Source organism: Ambystoma mexicanum, chromosome 1q (assembly GCF_040938575.1).
Source record: "Ambystoma mexicanum isolate Mex_15411 chromosome 1q, UKY_AmexF1_1, whole genome shotgun sequence".
Taxonomy (NCBI): domain Eukaryota; kingdom Metazoa; phylum Chordata; class Amphibia; order Caudata; family Ambystomatidae; genus Ambystoma; species Ambystoma mexicanum.
The window spans coordinates 441,758,557-441,779,904 of NC_090922.1; positions in this window are offsets into that span (position 1 = coordinate 441,758,557).

Below are 21,348 nucleotides of genomic sequence, written 5' to 3' on the forward strand. Positions count from 1 at the left end.
ATTTTAATAGACCGGTGGTAGCTGTCATTATACACATCGATAAAAGTCTGTAATATATCCACATAGCGTTGTGTATTATAGGTTGTGAAATATCTCCATAGTTTAGATTTTAGGGTTCTATTAAAACGTTCAACAACCGCCGCTTTAACTTCCGTGTGGGTTATAAAATGATGCACGCCGTGGTGCTTTAGAAGGTTTTGCAGGGGACTATTCAGAAATTCCTTACCGGCATCAGTTTGTAATTTTACAGGTACGCGACCCTTGCTGAAGATATGTTTGAAGGCCGCCGCCACTCTTGAACCAGTCTTATCCCGCAAGGCCTCTGCAAATGCATATTTTGATAAAACATCTATCACCGTCAGAATGTACCGCGCACCATCGTTCTGCTTTTCAAGGGTAGAAACATCCGCCAGGTCTGCCTGCCACTGCATACCTGCCGACGCGACAATGGTCATTCTTCTTTTAAAACGTTTTCTAGCATTTTTATGAAGGGTATACGTCTCCTGGCCTGATAGCCATGTCTTAACAGCTCCACGCGTGATGGGGTGTTTATCACGCTGTAATTTTCGATAAAGCGCATCAACACCCCCATAACTCCCAACACCAGATTTATCATAATAGCATTCATGCAATCTTGAACGTGTGTTGTTAGCCATTGATGCACTACAAAAAATAAGCAGACGCAGGGTTGGTGTATGGCGTTTTATTTAATTTTTCTTTATATTGTTTGGTATACATGTACGGGGTGTCGAACAGTTACCACCCCTGATATTTTATTGGACGCATCATATAACAGGCTATACACATCAACGTGGTTACCCCGCCTGTAACTCTGTAGACACCAGACACTTGTAGCATTTAATAGTTCACATAGTTCAGAGGCCTGTAAAACAAGACCTTTAAGGCGTAGGAATCTTGCATACATTTCAGCCACGTGGTGCCTCAAAACAGTTCTAGGGCCCATGTATAAAGAACCCCAGTTGTATCGGAATACAGAACCGTATTCATCACACGCAGACATCTTGATGGTGCTACGAATTACACTTTGACACATCCGTGCATCTTGAAATCTCGGTACATCAAAACGCCACAGCCGGGGTGGGGTGTTTACCGCTATTCTCGCCTTCTGCATCGCGTATAAAAGTTTTTCCCCACACAGCCGTACAGGCATCAGCTAGCTCTACACACATCCGGTTTTTCCTCCAGAAACGTTACCCTAGAAACAACGGTACACATATAAGGAGCAGTATTATTGTGTTTTCATCTTTTTAAAAAACAAGCTTTTGCGGAACTGGACACCTCTGCGGGTTACTCCTTAGCCTGTACAGGTTAGAAAAGTCTCTCTGCATTAAACGGGTTATATGGTTTCTAAAAATCACGGGGCCTGCCAGGCGTAAAGATCTCATTTTTTTCTCAGGCTTGCGACACGTTTGAATTTCCAAGATTGTTTTTGTTAGCAGGCCCCCCACACTCGCATGTACACGCATACCCATGGTTTTATAAACCCTTTTAAGCATCTGATAAACGTTATATGACTTCAACATCTGACATATCGCCCGTATTGCTACAGATTGATAATTCGGGAGTAAACAATCATGAGCATCCTGTTGCGGGTATCCGTATTTATGCCCTTCACACCATCGGTAATAGTCCCGCTTCAAACACGTTTTCACAACAGCCGCCGCAAACGCTTGAGCCGTTACAGTCTCCAAAAGGGTTATATTATCATCTTCTTCCTCATCAGAACTTTCAAAACGTTTCAAAGTATCGCATTTCTTACACTTATCACCGACTGGGAATGCTGAACTTTCGATCCTTTTTGAACAGCACACACAATAATAATTGACGGCGTTAAACGAGTTGTTCAGGCCCACAGTTCCGTTATGGTTATCTGGCGTTTTCTGCAATTCAAAAAAGAAAGAGGTTTAGCTCTTGAGCATGTGTTTTCACAGGTTTTTTTTTCTTTTTCACACACACAAACACCCACATCGTCATACTTCATTACTTACCATAGCCAATGTTTCAGAACCAACATCTTCCATCATAGAGGAGCTAGTAATGTCCATAAACAGCTTGTCTTCATCAGATGCTGTGTCTACCGTCGATGTTATTGCAGCCTCTGGAAACAGCTGCTCTAAAACATTCAGATCTTCATACGGGGTCTCCTCCAGAGCCTTAACAGCCTCATCCATATCCACATAGTCTGCATCGGTGTAGGCGTCATCCACACCTGAGTCGATGACACCCGGCTGTTTCCCACTCCCAAGATTCAACATATCAAAATGCTCACATAATGTACCCATAGCCGCTGCGTCATCAGGACCCCCATCGACGGATAGCGACGGTGCCGGCGGACTTTCAGGGCTGTAGTATTTTTGAAGGGTTTTCAAATCCTCAGCAGCTGTATTGTCCTTAGAGTAGTAGCTGTAGCGCTTCATAATTCCTGGTATTGAGGTCTTTTGAGTTTTTGTTTTTTTCCAAGGCTTCAGGAACGGCTTGTACAGCCCCCAATACGTATCTGTATATATACGCCCTGCACGCCACGTCCCACCCTTCAAAACCCCGCTCCACACTTCCGGTTCTTTGGGGGCATCCGGAGGAAGTCCCCTTGGGGCCCCAACCCTTGGGGGGACCTTCCCGATAGCCCCCATGATGGCACATCCGGTGGGACACCCCCGCTAAGGACCCAGGGCCTGTTAAACACACCTACATCACTTCCGGGACAGGATTTTGCCCAGGCAGAACTTCCGGGGGAAGCCCCAGGGGGCCACGCCTAGGATATGACGTCATAGGGACCGGATATCCCGCCCTAAAGGGGCGTGGAAAGCTGTCAAGGCTTGTTTGATGAGGAAAGGTATCAGGCTTTACTACTTATGTGTTACAACCGGCTGAGTATCGACGAACTTTCTTATTCACCGTATTTTGTTCTATAAAGTATTACCATTTATAATGTGTCCCTGGTCCCGTGTATATACTTTTAAGTGTGATGAGTGTTAGGTTTACGGACATGCTTTCCAATCCATCATATATTTTTTTGATCTTCAAGGGAGTCATTTCAGGGGCTTCTCCATATTGAAGATAGTTTCCCTGTTTTCTGTGTCCCATTATGGCAGCTTTACAGGTGTGTCTTGAACCGTGAGTTATGGTCTAGTAGTTCTTACTCCGTCCAGAGACTGGTGTGGATCACGTGCACTTACGTTACACGTGATTTTGTTCTCAGAGAGAAATACAGGAGACGAGGATGTGTGTGGATAGGAAGGCCGAAGAAGTGATATGCTTGGTCATGAAAAAGAAGTTAAGGTGATAAGGGAGGAGGAGGAGGAGTGTGGGCATAAAAAAACAGGAGTAAATAACTGTAGCACAGAGACGATGCAATAACGGAGTGGGATCTAGCTACTCCATAGGGATGGATTGTGTGCTCTTTGCTGGGCATTTAATGTCCACTGTTTATGGTAAAAAAAAATTGTTAGGCGAAATAAAGCATTTTAGGAAACAAGTGCTCTACATATTTGGGCCCATTTTATGAACATATGTGAAACGTTTGATATTTTGAGGTGCACTTCATAATAATTTGGGGGCAGATGATGCTGTTCAGTGCACTTTTTATTCTGAAAAGGGAGAATTTAGTCGATGCTTGTATTCGTTCCTGGCTTTTTTGTTATGATGGGCAGAACATCTTTTGGAACTGTGAAGCACAGACTGGCTTCCATGAAACATTCTGGCTCATGGCACGTATGCTGCTTGTTCATAATTGAATTACTACCTGCGCTCGAAATCTAAGAGCACGACCAACAAAACGGACTTCTCAGCAGACTTTGCTTAACCAAGCGCTGGGTTTGTTCTTGCGTCAATACATCAATATTCAATACTCAATAGTCGTGGAATTCTGGAGGAGGTGGCTGCGTAAACAACGCGTGTATTTACGTTTATATGCCCTTTGTGTGAGGCTAGACTGAACAGAGGCTCTTAAGATCACGTCTGAAAGGGCAATGCCACGTGCAGAGCAGAGAGGGTGATCCGTTGCTGGTCTCACCTTGAGCGTGAGAGAGGAGAAGAAGAAACGGGCTGCAACAGAAGATGGCGGCAGTGGGAGCGGTTTCTCGGATGGCCGTTGCTAAAGTCAGTGCATGCGTTTGCCAGGAAAGCATGCACACAAATATTGCACATTTGAAGAAAAGCAAGTGCCTGACGCCTGTGATCAAATTTCGCTAATTATTTGAAGTACCGAAGAGTAGAAAAAGAATAACATGAGCGCAGTAAAAGAACACCCACTTAATTCCTACAGTCAAACATAGTTAAACCATAATACTATTATTGGGTATTAATACATTAGGAGTTCACAGTATGCATTTTATAAGTGGTTAATATCAATACTCGCTGTGAGCACTGACTCTCTGTGAAAGGCACATTTCTGCAGCTCGTATCTTAAAGTGCAGACGTATTTTACTTACTCCGGTTCTCCCCAATCCTGGCTGTTGTAACTTACCCTTATTTCTTCGTACCTACTGTTATTTTTACTTCTTGCTCATGTAGTGTCCTTATCTAATTGAATGAACACACAATATTGGTAGTGGGAGTGGCCTGGCACTTGTGAAGGACTACAGAGAGCCAGGTACATCACCAGTAGCACTACCTCTGGCTCATCTAAATTCATGGCACGTTAAAACGAATTAGAACTGTCAGTTCTGCATCCAGGTATATGCATAGCTGCAGACATTAAGCTGCTGCATGTGCAAGATAATACAGACTTCTAAACCAAGTGCACCTCTAAGTCGCGTGATGTATAAGCAATACATCTACCCAGCAGCTTGGGGTTCAAGAGGTTACTCTGCCGGGTCATGTCACACCTGGTTGTTAAATGGTTATACGTCTGCCCACAGTTAGACTCATATTTACTGACTAGTCTGCGCTAAGGTTAAATGTTCACACCACTAATTTAAATGTTCAACATTGTGTAATTTTCCCAGAATTCATTTGACCTCACTGCTGCTGATTCAGATGAATTGGACTGTAAATCATAACACACATTGGTAAAGCCAGTAGTGTTGCCTGTGATGTAGGCATGGTGGCGAAGTCACATTGGATGGCCAACCTTGTGGCCTTGGAGGAGCACTAGCATCCAAGTATGCCCACGAGATGTGCCAAGAGCTACTTGGAGGATGCAGCATACTGGTTTTACCCCAGTGCCCCTCCGCTTATTCCAGGTCATCATTGTGCCTGGTGCCCCAAAAGAAAATAGTCATCAGTACTAATATCCCAACATAGTTCTCCATGTGGACTTAGGCAAAACATACCCTCTGCACATTCACATTGCACAGGGACTGAGTCTGGTAGCAGATTGCCTTAACCCCACGTGCCTTTGGAAACCTTCCGGAACAATAGAGACCCTGTGGGGAAGCTTAGTAAGGACCTGGTTAGCTGATGTACACTCATACAGTGCTGCTAGCAAAGCTTGCTGGTGCAAAAGTCAAGAAGTGAGCTTGGCACCATATGCCTGGCACTGGACGGGACAAGAGACGAAGTGGGTGCTGCATCTCTGAGACTGAGATTTGAGCAAAGACATGAGCTGGGTGATGTAGCCTAGAGGCTGTGAGTTAGAGGATGGTATCCTGAAAGGTATCACAGTGCATTAGACGGGTAAAACCCATCCTCACGCATTGTAGTATAGTTACCCTTAATGTTTCCTAGTTGAGCCTTTGTCCCTCTAGTCTAGGTGTTTCACCAAACCCATCTTCTTACTTGTGAATTAAGGGGTTGCATTGTACATTTTTGACCTCTGTTCTGTTGATCATATGTCCCAACGGTTATCTAGTGTAAATGGTTGTAGTAACATGTTATTTATTGATTCATGTATTTATTAGAATGCTTTGTTGAAAATTGTAATATATGAAAGGAATAATGTTAAACATGAATGGGGAACATGTCTGCCTCTAGAAAACTGAAACCACTGACTTTGCCAATCCTTGTTTTTCTTTCACATTTCCTTTCAACTTTGCCATTGGGTTCTGACCAAACACCTTTCCATTATTTCACCACTGCTCTAAAATGACTGTCTGGTTTTGTTGGTTTCATTGAACTCCTCAAATTCATCTTTCTTGTGTCCCTATTGCTTGGCCCTCCCAACTAAAAACATTATTTTGAGCTGCTTGGAAGCTTCACAGTTGCAGTCATAATCTCTTCAACTTCTTATAGGGGACCTCTACCATCTGCGACCACCATCAACTGACAAACTTAGTGCTAAACAAATGCTTGCCCTGATGCCAGTACACAAACTATCGCACGTCACCCAATCTGCAATTCCATCTTCCATCTGGGTGTATAATAGCCTCTACAGGCTCAAGCATGAACTGCTCTTTAAATAATATTCTACAGTTGAGTTGCAATCGAGCCATTGCCTGGATTTAATCCTACCTGGCATCTCGACTATTCTCTGTCGCCTGGAACAACACCCCTCAATTCACTCCTCTAACTGTTGGTGTTCCACAAGGCTCTCTCTTGAGTGCTCTCCTCTTTACATCTCTGCACCTGGGTGTTAGGGAGAATTCTCCTTCTAGGGCTAATTTCCCTCACCTAGTGAGTCCCCCAGCAGCTTTGCTGGATTTCTGGAGTTTATTTTTCCACCTGGTAAGAATGTACCTCCTTTTTCCACTCTTGCATGTGTTTTGGCCTATGTATTGTTACTCATTGTGTGATCTTGGGCACTGGAGCACACCACTCCAAGTGCCCCTGTTCTTGTATGGGTTACACAGCGCCCTTAGTGTAGTAACCCAGGGTTGTCTTTTAGACTTCCCTCTGACTCCATTTTGCTGGGGCTGACCACTGTCCCCCAGAGAAAGGTAAAGTTGCCATTTACTTTACATAGTCATTTTTACCGCAGACCCAGTACACCCCATATTACATGGAGTACTGGAAAGGGCTAATCTTTACCCCTTTTCTGTCTGTTCTTCCCTGAGCATTGTTTTGCTCTTTTTCAACATTTATACTTGGCTGGTGGCAGTGGTATCTACCCTAACTTTTCTATCGCGATTATATTAGATAAACGTGGTACTGTTCCTGGCTACTATATTAGCCTCGAACATAAACCCGCTTGACCAAATCGTCTTTCTTTTGGCTCCGGTTGGGTTTATTCGCCATTTCTTTTTGTTAAAGTCCTTCTTGTGTTTTACTTTGCGCGGCAAACTAGGTTCGCCTGCTTTGTTCAGTCTTTTGGCGGGCTTCTGCAGAGAAGCCCTCCTCTTGGCGCCTGGGTGTCTAGGTAGACTGAATGTGGGGAAGGGGTGTAGTCACCCCCTGCGCAGGGTATCCTAGGAAACACAAGTCGCACTTTGCCATGATTGGCTGAGGTGATTGTCCCGGCTGGACAACCCCCCCTGCTGCGTGATTGACAGCCAGGCTGTGTGAATGGGGGTTTTGCGCATAAAAGGCAGGTCTCTTGGGCTAGAAGTCAGTCGCCTATGGAACTACAAGGAACCGAAGAGAAGTGGAGAGAACGACGGCTGCTGCAACTACCTCGTCCCGGTGAAGCCCTGCTGCAGCTCTGAGCCATCTTCCCTTTCGAAGACTAAGAGAAGATCCAGTCCGGAGTCTTCTTCCCTTGAGCCTGGTAGGGATAACCAGCTCATCTTCTTCAGCCAGAGATCTCCGCCGTGGTCGAAATCGCGGCACACTGCTGTAGTGTTCCGGATAGCCACCTGCTGAGCCTCTCCTGTTTTTAAGGAGCACACCTTTGCGTTGTCGCTGCTGTTGGCTTCATCCCTGTGTGGTGCAGACCCCCTTCAGACATCCTCCCTCGCAATGAAGCTCCAGGAATTGTGGGTCTGCGGGAAACCAACAGGAACAACTGCCAGGGCACCAGCTGCATCGTAGGAATAAGGTACTGTGTTCTACTCGAGGAAACTGGGTGAGTCCCTTTTCTTCATCCTCAAGGCTCGTCCTTGTCTTCCCTCCTTCTTATAACTTTTGCTTCCGAACATTGACAATATTCAAGTACTTTTTGGCTACACTGTATCGTGATCTGTCTAACGGTGTGATTTTCAGCACAGGCCTCTGGTGTCACCTAAACCTGGCTCCGACCCTTTGACTTTTGAACTCCTGTTTCTGAGTGTTTCTCGATACTGTCTGCCTAACCTAAATATTGCCTGTGATTTTTGCCTCCAACTCCCTCTGGGTACCTCAGGTGCTAAGTGTGTTTTTGCCCCGGTAGCATTTCATGTCACGGATACGCGTTTATTTAGTAGACCAAACTGTCAAAAAGTGATCGCAACCGTATCCACGGTATCGTGTTTTTTTCATAACACCGGTTCATTCCAACACAGGGTACTTACCTTGAGACTTACTGTACAAAGTGAATTGGTTGTAGTATATTTAACATGTGGTTTTGTTTAAAGTTTAATGGAGGTGTTGTGTTTATAACTGATGGTTTAAAAATAAATGTGCTTATATTTTTTACCTGTAACCTTGAGTCAGTGTTTGCTTGAGTCAAAGTAATTGTGGTCCCTTTTTGTAATCTCTGCTACTGCTCATATACTCTTGAGATAAGCCTGGCTGCTCCGCTACTGCTACCACTATAACTTAGTAGTACGGGCTTGTACCAAAGGTAAAACTTGTATTGCCACCTGTAGTCTTAATCAGGTGTAGTGGTCCCTAAGTGCACTGCACAGGATTCTGCCTAACACTGGGGCACTAGTCTTCTAATTTGTGTTCTCGTAATAACTCTTTGTGGATGACACCAAAATCGTCTTATCATTTCCTGAACTTTCCTCTTACCTCTCTGTCAAAATGTCCAAATGTCTCACTGCCATTAAATATTGGAAGGCATCACACTCTGATGTTAAACTCTACCAAAACAGAGGTGCTTTTCTTCACTGCCAAATACTCTCTCATCTCTTCCCCTGCCTTCCCAGTTCCCACCTGAACCTGAAACTCTCCCCCACTGTACTGCAGCTAGAAACCTCAGCATCATCTACAACCCTTCTCACACCTTCTCTTCTTTCTTCTCCTTAATTGCAATGGTGACTTGCCTCAAGCTCCTAACTATTCGGAAAATCAGGCACCTTCTTCCTTTCATCACTGCCAAGTATCTCTTTAATACTCTTGTCTACTCTAAACTGGACTACTGTGTCGGCATCCTCATTAGTCTCGCCAACTATGCTTTCTGTCCTCTCAACAATATCATTAACTTTGCTACCAGGACTACTTAGAACTCCCAAAACTAGGCCAGATTAAAATTTCTTCTCCTGGTTCACAAATATATCCACAGCAAGGCAACACCATATCTATCCAACTCTACAAGCCTTCTCGTAATCTCTGCTCTGCCTCCTCAACTACCCGTGTGGCACCTCACCCTTCCTGTGCCTCCTCTTGCTTCGACTTCTCTCTTCTTGCTCCACTTGCATGGAATTCTCTTCCCCCGGACATCCGAGAAACAATCCACACCAATTTGGTCAAAACCAAACTAATAGCCTTCCGCCTCGCCTCTGAGTTACACTCTTAGCCTACCTCTCATCGGCCTTCTTGCTAACATTTGTCCATTGCCTCTAACTAGCCTATGTACCTCACTTTCTCTGCCTCCTCTCTAGCGCTTCATCTTCCATGGTCACAACCCTACCACAGCTGGCCATACTGCCTACTTGTACTTAAAATGCTGAATGTTGATTATCCTTAATCTATGTAGGTCCACACATGTATTGTCCCTTGTGATTGTTCCATGTATTGTTTGCTCTTTTGTGATCAAAAGAGCATTGTTCCTTACTGTAAATATAAAATATAAATAAATAAACATTGCAAAGAAGGAAAAAAAGCAAACCACAACTCGGGTCTTCAGCCCTCAAATTGTAAAAGAAAACTCTACATCTAATAAATCACCCTTTTACTATCCTTAGATCTGCAAACACTGCAGAGAGAATGCCTGGGTGTGTGTGGTGTATCACTGGCAGTACAGGACACTCATTCCTTTGCAACTAAGGCCACCACCGCCCCCTTAAATTACCACAAATATAATTCAGGTACCTGCCTCTTGATGCACTTCCATCAATAATACTCCATAGGCTCTTCCTCAAACTAGGAGCAGGGACATCCTTATCTAACACAATCACCCGTAGCATCCATTGTGACAGCTCACCCTTCACCGTTGTCATACCCTTCCAAGATTGTTCACCTACTGCCACGCCCCTCAATCACTTTCTTGGTCATTATTAACTCCTCATCGTTCTCCCAAGTCCCTTACCTGTTCATCCTACACCAGTGCTGCATTCACCCCTGGCACTTCTGATTCCCAATCTTTTCCCAGTCTTCATCTCTCTCACACACACATCTCTGCATTCTTCACCTTGCGGCAAACATGACAAGCAAAAGACATCATATTTCAGTTTCCTGGCACTACTACACACAACAATAATAATTATGTGTGTTCCACAACCATTACACTAAGATAGTGGTAGGTAGAATGCAATGACCTATCTCATAGAAACCTGTTGGCAAGCTTGATTTTCATTGTTCATAACTTCTTTAATGGAAAGAAATGGCAGCAATTGAATGCCCTCACCATTCCTTCAGCTGTCAAGCTGTGGATTGTATAACTCCTTTTTATGTGGAACAACAAAAAGTTCACAATCGGTACTTTTGACACTTTCCTTTGCAGATCAAAAATCCTTCAATGATGTAGTTGATTTAGCAGACAGTGTAATCGGATAGCATGTTACCTTGTCAATAATTGCACTGAAAGGGCGTTGTCTTAAAATGCAGTGATGCTTACATATCTCAAAACAAGAAACACATTACATAACGGACCTCTACTAATGTTAACACCAAGGAAACATCTTGGGCCTGAACTTGGAAACCCCTGATAGTGTAAAAAAGATATCAATGGGAACAATACACACTGCAATGGAGCTCAATCCGGAGATATACCAAGGATACATCTAGTTTACTTAACAATGAGGGTCATCATTAATAATCCAGCAATGGTGGGTAGGGGCTGTTAACCCATCCACACAAATGTATTTGATGTCCTAAATTTACCCACAGAGTACCATTTTCTGGCCTATCACTACTGGACAGAGCCATTCTGATAGTTCAGTGGGTTCAACAATCCCTTCTTTGCAGATTCTCTTTTTTCTGCTTGCAAGCCTTCCTTCATGGCTGCAGTATCCTGTGTGCTTTGTAAAAGGGAAGTATGTATCCTTTTTTAATATCATCAAATGGCAGAACAGTGCATTTTTCCCCAAAAAATTCGAAAACATTTTAGTGTAAAACTGTGACGAATCAACTTCTGGGGTACCGGTGGTCCAAGGGTGAATATTAGTTTCCAAACCATCAATCAGTCCCACATCTCTAATTCACCAGAAGCGATGCGATTGAAATAACAAGCAAATTATAAACCACGTTGTCCAATTTTAGTAACGTGGACTGAACGGCAGGCTTATCTCCGAAAGGTCGTGGATCGCTGGTTAGTTGCAACACAGTGAAAATACAATTATTACCCAATGATAAAAGTAGTGTCCAGTCAAGGTTGTATTAAAAAATATCTACTTTATTAATCACAACACCCAGTCTAACAACACTACAAAATACAATCCACCCTGTAAAGGAATGCAGATGAAAGACAGTTTCAAAGAAGGAAAAGGGACGAACTCTGGATACTGACAGGAGAGGAGTCCTTAGGGTTAATAACCCCAACAGTTTGTTAAGGTTTCTTGGCTTTAGCACAAAGGGAGCAATGGGTCTTGAATTGTCTCTAGGGATCTTCTGGGAAGGACCAGGGGACAGGACCACAATTTACCTTGTGCTGTAGATGTTCTTGGTGTGCAACAGGGTCGAGTCAGCTTTAGGGCGCTTGGCAGGCTTCTGTGACAGAGTTCGAGATGGGAGTCGCTGCGGGTATCGGGTGGCACAACGGTTCGGCGTGCAAAGCTGGACGAACGGCTGTAGGCTGGCCTACACGTCGGCTCGGGATCAGGAATCATTGAGTGCCAATGGACGGTTATGAAGCACTGGTTGAGACATCTTGGATCTCTTTAACCAACGGTGGCTTGACACTGGTCAGCGATAACATTGGATTCGGATCGAGGATTGCATCTGGCTCGATAATGCCCTTTAAGACGGACACGGCAGAGGCTCGTCGCAGCACTTCTCCCAGCTTCTTCAATGGGCTTGTGTCGTCCTTTAAGTTAGACGACTCAAAGCTGAGGAGTGTGTTGCAGGCAGCTGCCTTGTCCTTGGTTGTAGATTGAGAGACCTTCTGGCACTTCTATACAGGAAGCTTGCTGCAGAGCCCAGCAGGGCGCGCTGTGTGCTGGCCGGATAGTGGTACTGGAGCGGTAGGAGGGTCCTCTGATTTCTGTATCTCCCTGTGTTCCCTGGAGAAGTTTAGGGGAGGAATCTCTCCTCATTGGATATCCTGGCCTTCCTTCACTGGCGGAAAATGTAAGGAAGACTGCACCTTCAGCCAGAGTTCAAGGTTGAGTTTTTTTTTTTCTTTCTTACTTCTTGTGAAGTCTTCAGATGATCTGCCAAAAGAGGGTCTTGGCCCACTTTAAAGCCAAGTCGGGCCACAGTGATTGGTGTATGCTAAGCCTCCCATAATGAACCAATCCTGGAGTCCCTACCAACAATTTCTATTTTCTTAACGTCAAAACCAGAGTGATTTGCAACAGGAAAAGGTAAAGGGGTGAAAATAGGAACAAGGGTTGGCGGAAACCTTCTTTCAACAGAAAGAGCTCTGGGTGTGATACTAAGTCCCACCCAGCTTCCTTTCTGTTGTCGATCAAAGAGTCTCTGGTTAATGGATCTCTTTGTGATTCCTGATTAAAGCGGCAGGTCTCCTTTGAAGCTGCAGCGAGAACAGACTCTCGGGCTCCTGCAAAACACATTCTCGTACCTTATCAATGGTGTCCCCCTAGCAGGGTGGCCTACTGTAAACAACAGTCTCCGACATGACAGTTCACTGTCATTGATACTGAGGGCAGGTGCTGGCTTCTGGGTGACACAGGTGCATATGAAAGGTTGTTGGGTTTCCTGTCTCCTTTGTTATCCTCTGCAGCAAGGCTTCATGTGGGCCTGTTTGAAGTACTCTTTATTGTATATTAATCGCTGCCACCAGCTGCAGGGCCTCACAAAAGAGCAGGACGGATCCAATGGAGCCTTTGTCAGTTAATCTGGCTGGCCATGGCTGGGTGAAGGTTGGCCCTTCCACTTCCTGGAGATGACATTGTGCACTCCTTGGCTGTCACATTCCAAGTAAATATGACGGGGGCGGATGGTGTTTGTAGGCGTTGTCCAGCCCAGATTACACAGGTCTATGCTTTTGTTGAGGTGTGAACATAGAAAAATGTGTGTGGATTAGCCTCACATATTTTCCTGTAGTTGGTCTACCATCATTCCATGTAATTAATAATGTCAAAAAAGCCTAGGCGAGCGCACGCCCAAAACTCGGATGATCGGATTCCTCACGGGCCCCCCAGCTTCAACATGTGAACCACCATCCTAATGAGGGTCTGGTTCGCCATCTGGGTGAAAGTACTGGTTTAGACCATCTGCATTTACACGCTCAGATCCTGACTTGTGCTGATGTTCATATCTAATCCCTGTAAGGATATGGCCCAATGTAAAATCATAGGGTTCTCCCCTTGCATGGTCATTAACCATCTAATGGTCTGTTTGGATGGTGAAGTGTGATCCAAAGATGTAGGATTTCAGCTTCTTCACCGCCCACACGACTGTGTAAACCTCTTTTTCAATGATGGCCAAGTTCCTTTCCCTTTATGTTAATCACCTGATAATGTAGACAATAGGTTGCTCTACCCCTTGAAAGATGAGCTGCACTAACACTGCAACAATCCCAAAATCACAGGCATCTTTTTGAATAATATACTCATGACCATAGTCTGGCACTTTCAGGACTGGGGCCCTGCACAGTCCATCCTTCAAATCCTGCTAAGATGTTTGACAGGCGGGGGTGCAAGTTACCTACTTAGTCATTTTCTTCAAAGTTACACCATTCAAGGGTATCGCAATGGTCAAATACCCCTTGATGAACGACTGGTAGTACCCGGTGAGACATAGAAAGGCTTTCACCTGTGTCTGCCTGGTGGGGATGTCCCAATCCTTCACAGCCTGTATCTTAGCTTCCCTCCACTGAGCAGGTAGCCTAGGTATTTCACTGTGTCCTGCACCATCTGGCACTTTGTGACCTTGATATTCAGACCTGCATTCTGTAGCGCCTGTATCCCTTGTTTCAGGTGGGATCCTCCAGGTGTGGCTGAACACAGCAATGTTGTCTAAATAGGTGACACTGAAGTTTTCCAGTCCAGATAAAACCTGGTTAACCATCCTCTGAAAAGTGGCAGGGTCATTCTTCTATCCGAAGGGCATCACATTGAACTCATAATGTCCTACTGGGGTTGAAAATGCTAACTTTTCTCTCGCTCTGTCTGTCAAACCGACCTGCCAATACCCTGCCGTGAGATCAAAGCTACTCATGTACTTGGCAGTGCCAAGCTTGTCAATGAGCCCATCTACCTGAGGGATAGGGTGAGCGTCTGTCTTTGTGACAGAATTGAGACCCTCTAGTCCAAACAAAAGTGGACTTCAGTCTTCCCAGCACTAGTCCTTTTTAGGGATGGTACCACTGGGCTAGCCCAGGGGCTGTGGGATGGCTCTTTCACTCCTAGGGCCAACATCTTGGAAACGTTCTCCTTCATGGTGTCCCTCACAGCGACAGTCTGTCAGTTGCTGTTCTTAGAGGTCCAATGCAAAGTTGACACTTTCAACTGATCCATCTGTGGCTTTAGTGTGCAGGAGGTCTGGGAGTGGGTCGGTCTGCTCCTCAGTCTCTCTGTCTGTCACTAACGCCATGGCCAAGTCATCCCATCTCTAATGGCGTTTTAGCCGGTAGACGTGAAAGACCCTGCACATCTGTTTAGATCCTTTCACGTCAATGAGATAATTTACCTCACTGACTTTTTCTAGCACACAGTAAGGCACAGTCAATTTGTCCTGAAGAGCACTGGATTTGACAGGTTCCATAATCCACACTCACTGGCCTAGAGAATAAACTGTCACTGTGGCCTCCTGGTCATGCCTGTGCTTCATCAGCTCTTGACTGGCCTTTAGATTTTTTGTCAAGGACAAGTACATACTCCACCACATCTCGTGTGTGGAGGAGGGGCTGCCTTCCCAGCCCTCTCTCACTAGACCTCGTACAGGGCATCCAAACAGAAGCTCAAAGGAGTTAAACCCTACTTAGTTCTGTGGCACCTCACTGTAGGCGAACAGAAGGCATGGTAGGAGAATATCCAATTTTCTCCTGAGGTGCTTTTCCAAGCCACTTATCATGCCTTTCAGGGTCTTGTTGAACCACTCCACAAGCATGTCTGTTTGTGGATGGAAGGATGTAGACAACTGGTAGGTGACTCCACATTCTTCCCACATAGCCTGCATATACACTGATATGAAGTTTTTTTCCCTGTCAGAAACGGCTTCCTTGGAGAAAACAACACAGGATAATATCCGAATCAGAGCCTTCGCAACCACAGTGGCTTTGATGCTCCACAAAGGGACAACCTCAGGGTACATAGTGGCATGGTCTAACACCACTAAGATGTATCTGTTCTCTGAGCTGGTTTGGGGATTCAAAGGACCCACAATGCTCATTCCTATTCTCTTGAAAGGCTGCCCAACCACGGGTAGTGGAATTAAGGAGGCCTTTGTGATACCACCTGACTTGCCAGAAGCCTGACATGTGGGGCAGGACTGGACAAATTCCTTAACTTTTACGCCAAACTGGGGCCAGTAAAAGTGTGCAGACAATCGGTCTGATGTCTTAGTCATTCCCAAGTGACCAGCTAAAGGAATTTGCTGAGCACTTTCTGTGGCATTGAGGATTCACCAACATTCTGGTGCCCTCACCCTTAGTCTTTTGACTCACTGTACAGGAGTCCATCCTCTAAGTACACTTTGAACAGTCCAGGGGCCTCGCCCATAGTCTGCTCCTCTGCCTCCTTCCACAGGAGTGCTTGAGTGGGACACTCTTTCTGCGCTTTGAAGAAGTCAGTCTTATCTATGCCCCCAAATGATGCAAACTCATCCAGCTTGGGTAGGCTCTTCAGATCTGACCTCACCTCGTCCTCCACCTCAGGATCCTGCGCTGTGCCAGGCAACCCTGATGTCACTGCGTCCCCTGCTACCAAAGTAGTGTCTTCAGTGGCTACTGACGGAATCGTAGTGGATAGATACTTGGTCCTGTGCGCTAGTCACCCAGCCTATTCAATTATTAGGATTAGCAGGTGTAAGTCATCCAGCCGCGGGAGTCTCACAAACTGAGATTCCTCCACAAAAGATTCATCCTACAGTGACAATAATTGATTAGATGTTGCAAGACTATCACCGCACTTGGAACTAATATTCCTCATCCAAAGTATTCTATTCAATAGCAAGTCATCATGTAATTCAATTCCGCGCAAATAAAGTCCACACATTAGAATCAAAGTGTTGTTCTCTTTATATTCTTGTAATGCAGTACAAGAGTAATATAGACGACACGTGTTTCGACCAGTGCGGTCGTCCTCAAGGCTATTAGTGTCCATAAAAATAAACCATAAGCAAATAGATGATCATTGCCATTCATCACAAAATCAATATGGTAATGTCCATTAAAAACAAATCATAATTAGCAACATGAAAGGAGAAGAGAATTAACAAAACATACCACACAGGTTGTTGGGAGGTTGGGAAGTTTAAACATCCATGGCAAATGAAGGGCAAGAGAAATAGCATTTCCAATTAGCTATGCCTTTGCAGTTCAAATGTAGTAAAAACCCATCTAAATTTACTCCACAAATTATTTTAGATGACGTTATTGATATCTGCGACAAACCTGTGATCAAAGATATACATCGGATAATGGACAAGACCTTGAATTATGACCACAACAAATTTAAAAAATTTGACAACTCCAGGCATAACTTTACCAGAGAAGAATACAAAGCACTGAATTCCCTGTCTAATGATCATCTGATTACCATTAAAGGAGCAGACAAAGGGGGGACTTTAGTGGTGCTCAACACAGTGGACTACATAAAAATGGGTATGGACCACTTGAATACACCACAATGTTATAGAACTCTGAAGAGCAATCCCACAAAGAATATAGTTATTGAGTTGGCCAATCTAATCTCTAAATGGCATACTATGGGACTTCTTACGGATGAGGAAAAAAAGTTTCTGATTGTTACTAATCCTACAATACCAACCATTTATTTTCTACCGAAAATACATAAAGTGTACAGACAACTGCCAGAAGTAAGGCCAATTATGAGTGGCATAGGATGGGCCACAGAGGGCCTCTCGCAATGCTTAGATGAGGCTCTCAAACCTTTTGTGGTAAAAATAAGATTGTATATTAGAGATAGTACACATGTACTAAAGTTTCTAGAATCTATTGAATGGCATAGACACTACTTAGCTACTTTGGATGTTACAGCACTATATACTAGCATTGGACATGATTTAGCAGTAAAGGCACTAGAGGTCGCCTTTAGGAATTGTTCGGCTTCACATTGGAGGCATCTTGAAATGTTGAAAGAATTTTTAATATTTACATTGAAAAATAACATTTGTCTATTCAATGACCATTTTTTTCTACAAGAGAGAGGAGTAGCTATGGGCGCTAAATTTGCGCCCTCTCTGGCGAACCTCTTCATGTCACAATATGAAGAGGAACATATATACAAACATGAAGTCTTTTGCAACAGCATTATAGGTTGGAAGAGATTTATTGATGACATTATTGTGATATGGGACGGAACATCGAATTCCTTTGAGGATTTTGTACAATATGCTAACAACAACAAATTTGGTATCAAATTTACAGGGTATGCTAGTCCAATACAGATAGATTTCTTAGATTTACATATATTCATTTCAGATAATATAATACATACTACGACTTATCGCAAACCCACTGAGGTGAATTCAGGTTTGCATGCAGACAGCTGTCATCAACGTAAAACTATTGACAACATACCTAGCAGAGAATTCTACAGAGCACGCAGGAATTGCAGTAGAGATTCAGACTACAAGTTAGAATGCAAGTTACTTACACAGAGGTTTCTTGAGAGAGGATACAGTTCAAAATGCATCAATCTTGCAGTCAACAAATACAGGTACACCAAACAAAAGGAATTGATTAATAAAAGCACTAAAGATAGATCCCAAACACAACCCATTGCAATTATAACACAATACACCAAACAAAGCAACAATTTGTATCGAATGGCGGCCAAACATTGGGACATTCTAAAATTAGATGAAGATTTGACTCCTTTTCTCACTGATAAGCCCAAGTTTACATTTACGCAAGCGCCAACCATTCGGAAAAAACTGTCCATCCTTTTCAAACACTAGATCAGAGGCGCAGACACAAAGCTGGCTAAAAAGAGAAGGGGGCTTTTACAAATGTGGGCATTGTAACCAATGCAAATTTGCTTGGGATAAATGTAAAATCTTTAGAGATCAGTTCGGTAACGAAATCAATATCAGAGATTACATCAATTGTAAAACATGTTATGTAGTCTATATAATTCAATGTGTTTGTGGTAAAAATGATGTTGGCAGTACTATCAGACAGTTGCGCGTACGCATCAGGGAACATTTGTCAAGTCTGAAGAATACAGAACCTAAGACACCATTGGCCATACATTGGCAAAGCCAACACCAGATGGATGATTTAAGATTTTTGGGTCTGATGAAAGCTAAAAAAGGAAAGAGAGGTGGTAATTTAGAATTGTCACTACGGAAAATGGAAGCTAAATTAATTTGTCTTTTATGGTCTACAGAATATGGACTTAATTCAGATCATGAGATGTATGTATTTCTATAATTGTAACATATTCAATATTTATCACAAGGTCTTGCAAAATCATTGGTGGGAAACACTTTTAGCCATAAAAGCTTTCTCTTCATCTACTAATAAGCGTGCTATAGGTTGGCAAGAATAACTATTCCAATTACTTAGTCGAGCTACATATGAACTAGATTGGCTTTCATAAAGTGCATCACAAATGCTAAGTCTATTCCTTATCACACGTTCGAATAGTTTACCAAACATTACAAACAAAAGCTAACCCATTAGGACATTTAGTTTGCAGCCACATACATTAGCAATCACTAAGCGGGTAGAACAATGTAATCGTGTAAGAGTGCGATTCAAGAACAATCTCCAAGTGATGTGTATTGTTAACACTATGACATCACGCGCAACATTGCGCATGACGTCATCACGTAACGTGCGGCCGCCATTTTTGTTTTGCCGCCAATAATACCAATGAAAGGAAATAGAATGAACGTTTGAATTGATGCGGGGAAGAGGCTATTCTAGGGATTGACCCTAACTTAATAGGTAAGCTGAACTACACTTTAAGATATATTTTTTGGTAGTTTGACAATAGACAATGTTAGTTAATACATACTCTTGATCTATTCAGGATACTGGGATCAACACCCAAAACTTTTTTAACTGCAATAGAAGACACATTATGCTACGATGGACTAATGAGCAGAATTTGAGGTGGGCATAATATTATGAATTACAGGAATTCACACACAGGGAAGTACTTATCGAACACACCAACTAATAACACTGTAATTTCTAATACAGAGACTAAAGATTAAACATAGGACAAGGGTAAGAAGTAGTACCAACGTTATGGCTAGAATACAGGGGAGCACAACTTGGGTGCCACGCACAATCCTGATTCAAGCATGCTTTTTGTACTAAATCAACACCAATATGGTATGGTGATTCTAGAACCTGAAATAATATTAAAGGTTGCACTAAACGCATGTACCCCCAATGATGGGTTATGGACCGGGTCACTTACAAATTAACCTAAATACTTTATGGAAAAAGATAAGCGTTTATTGTAAATGTGTGAGAATACATTTGAACTGCAAAGGAATAAAAAAATTGGAAATGCTTTTTCTCTTGCCCTTCATTTGCCATGGATGTTTAAACTTCCCAACCACCTGTGTGGTATGTTTTGTTAATTCTCTTCTCCTTTCATGTTGCTAATTATGATTTGTTTTTAATGGACATTACCCTATTGATTCTGTGATGAATGGCAATGATCATCTATTTGCTTATGGTTTAATATGTTTTTATGGACACTAATAGCCTTGAAGACAACCGCACTGGTCAAAACACGTGGCGGCTATATTACTCTTATATTGCATTACAAGAATATAAAGAGAACAACACTTTGATTCTAATGTATGGACTTTATTGCGCGGAATTGAATTACATGATGACTTACTATTGAAAAGAATACTTTGGATGAGAAATATTAGTTCCAAACGCGGTGATAGTCTTGCAACATCTAATCAATTATTTACAGTGGCTACTGGCCCCTCTCCCGCAGGAGTAGGCTACTCAGCAATCTGTGAAACAGGACCATGGGCTCCCGGCTACACTGGTCCCTCCAACAAGCCGTCTCGAAGCACTTCAAGCCCTAAGGTGCTGAGAGCCTTCAATCTGGCAGCCACTTTGGCCTTCGATCAGGTAGCCGCTGTGACTATCTCAGAGTCGGGAAGATCATTACCTAATGGACATGAGACAGGGAATTTCACTGCTACACAGTGCTGGGCCGTTTCACCTCGCCATCTGAACTCTACTATTGCCAAGGGGCACTTACCCTGTCCGGCAAACCCACAGACTGTGAGTCAGGCCCGTGTGACCACATTGAGGCTAGCCGCGGTGTCTCTGGCGCAGGAGTTTTGTGTCCAGTGATATACACATGTTCTAAGAACAGTTGAGTATTATTGGGAACTGGGATCTCTTCTGGAGACCCGGTAGCGTTCCCACTCCGTGTAATCATTCCACATTCAGTCACTCCTTGGCCTAGTGCAGAGGTATTCAAACTCTGGGGGCATGACCACATTCCCGGGGAGGGGCACGGATCCCCAGCCTGAAACTTAAAAAGAAAAAAATAACCTTTTCTTTAAGGGAGGAATGAAAAAGTGGGGCAAGGGGAGCCCGGGGCAGGTGTGGCTCGACCATAATGGGCAAGTGGGCATCCACCAAGTGGCCCCCCCTCACCCATTATGGGGGAGCCAAGGAGCCATCCCATTGAGACACTGAGTGCTCCCTCAGTTGCTTTTATTCAGCTGAGGGAGTGCTCCTGGGCTGGCTGAACTGTTGTTTCCCTTAGACAGTTCAATTCCCCAGCTGCACATGCTCAACGAGCCATGCAAGGCTGGGGGTGCTTTGCTTCACCAGCCTTGCATAGCTCATTGGAATTGCTGGCTGAAGAATTGCATGTCTGTATGTGCAAGAGGGAGTTCCTGTGCCTCCTC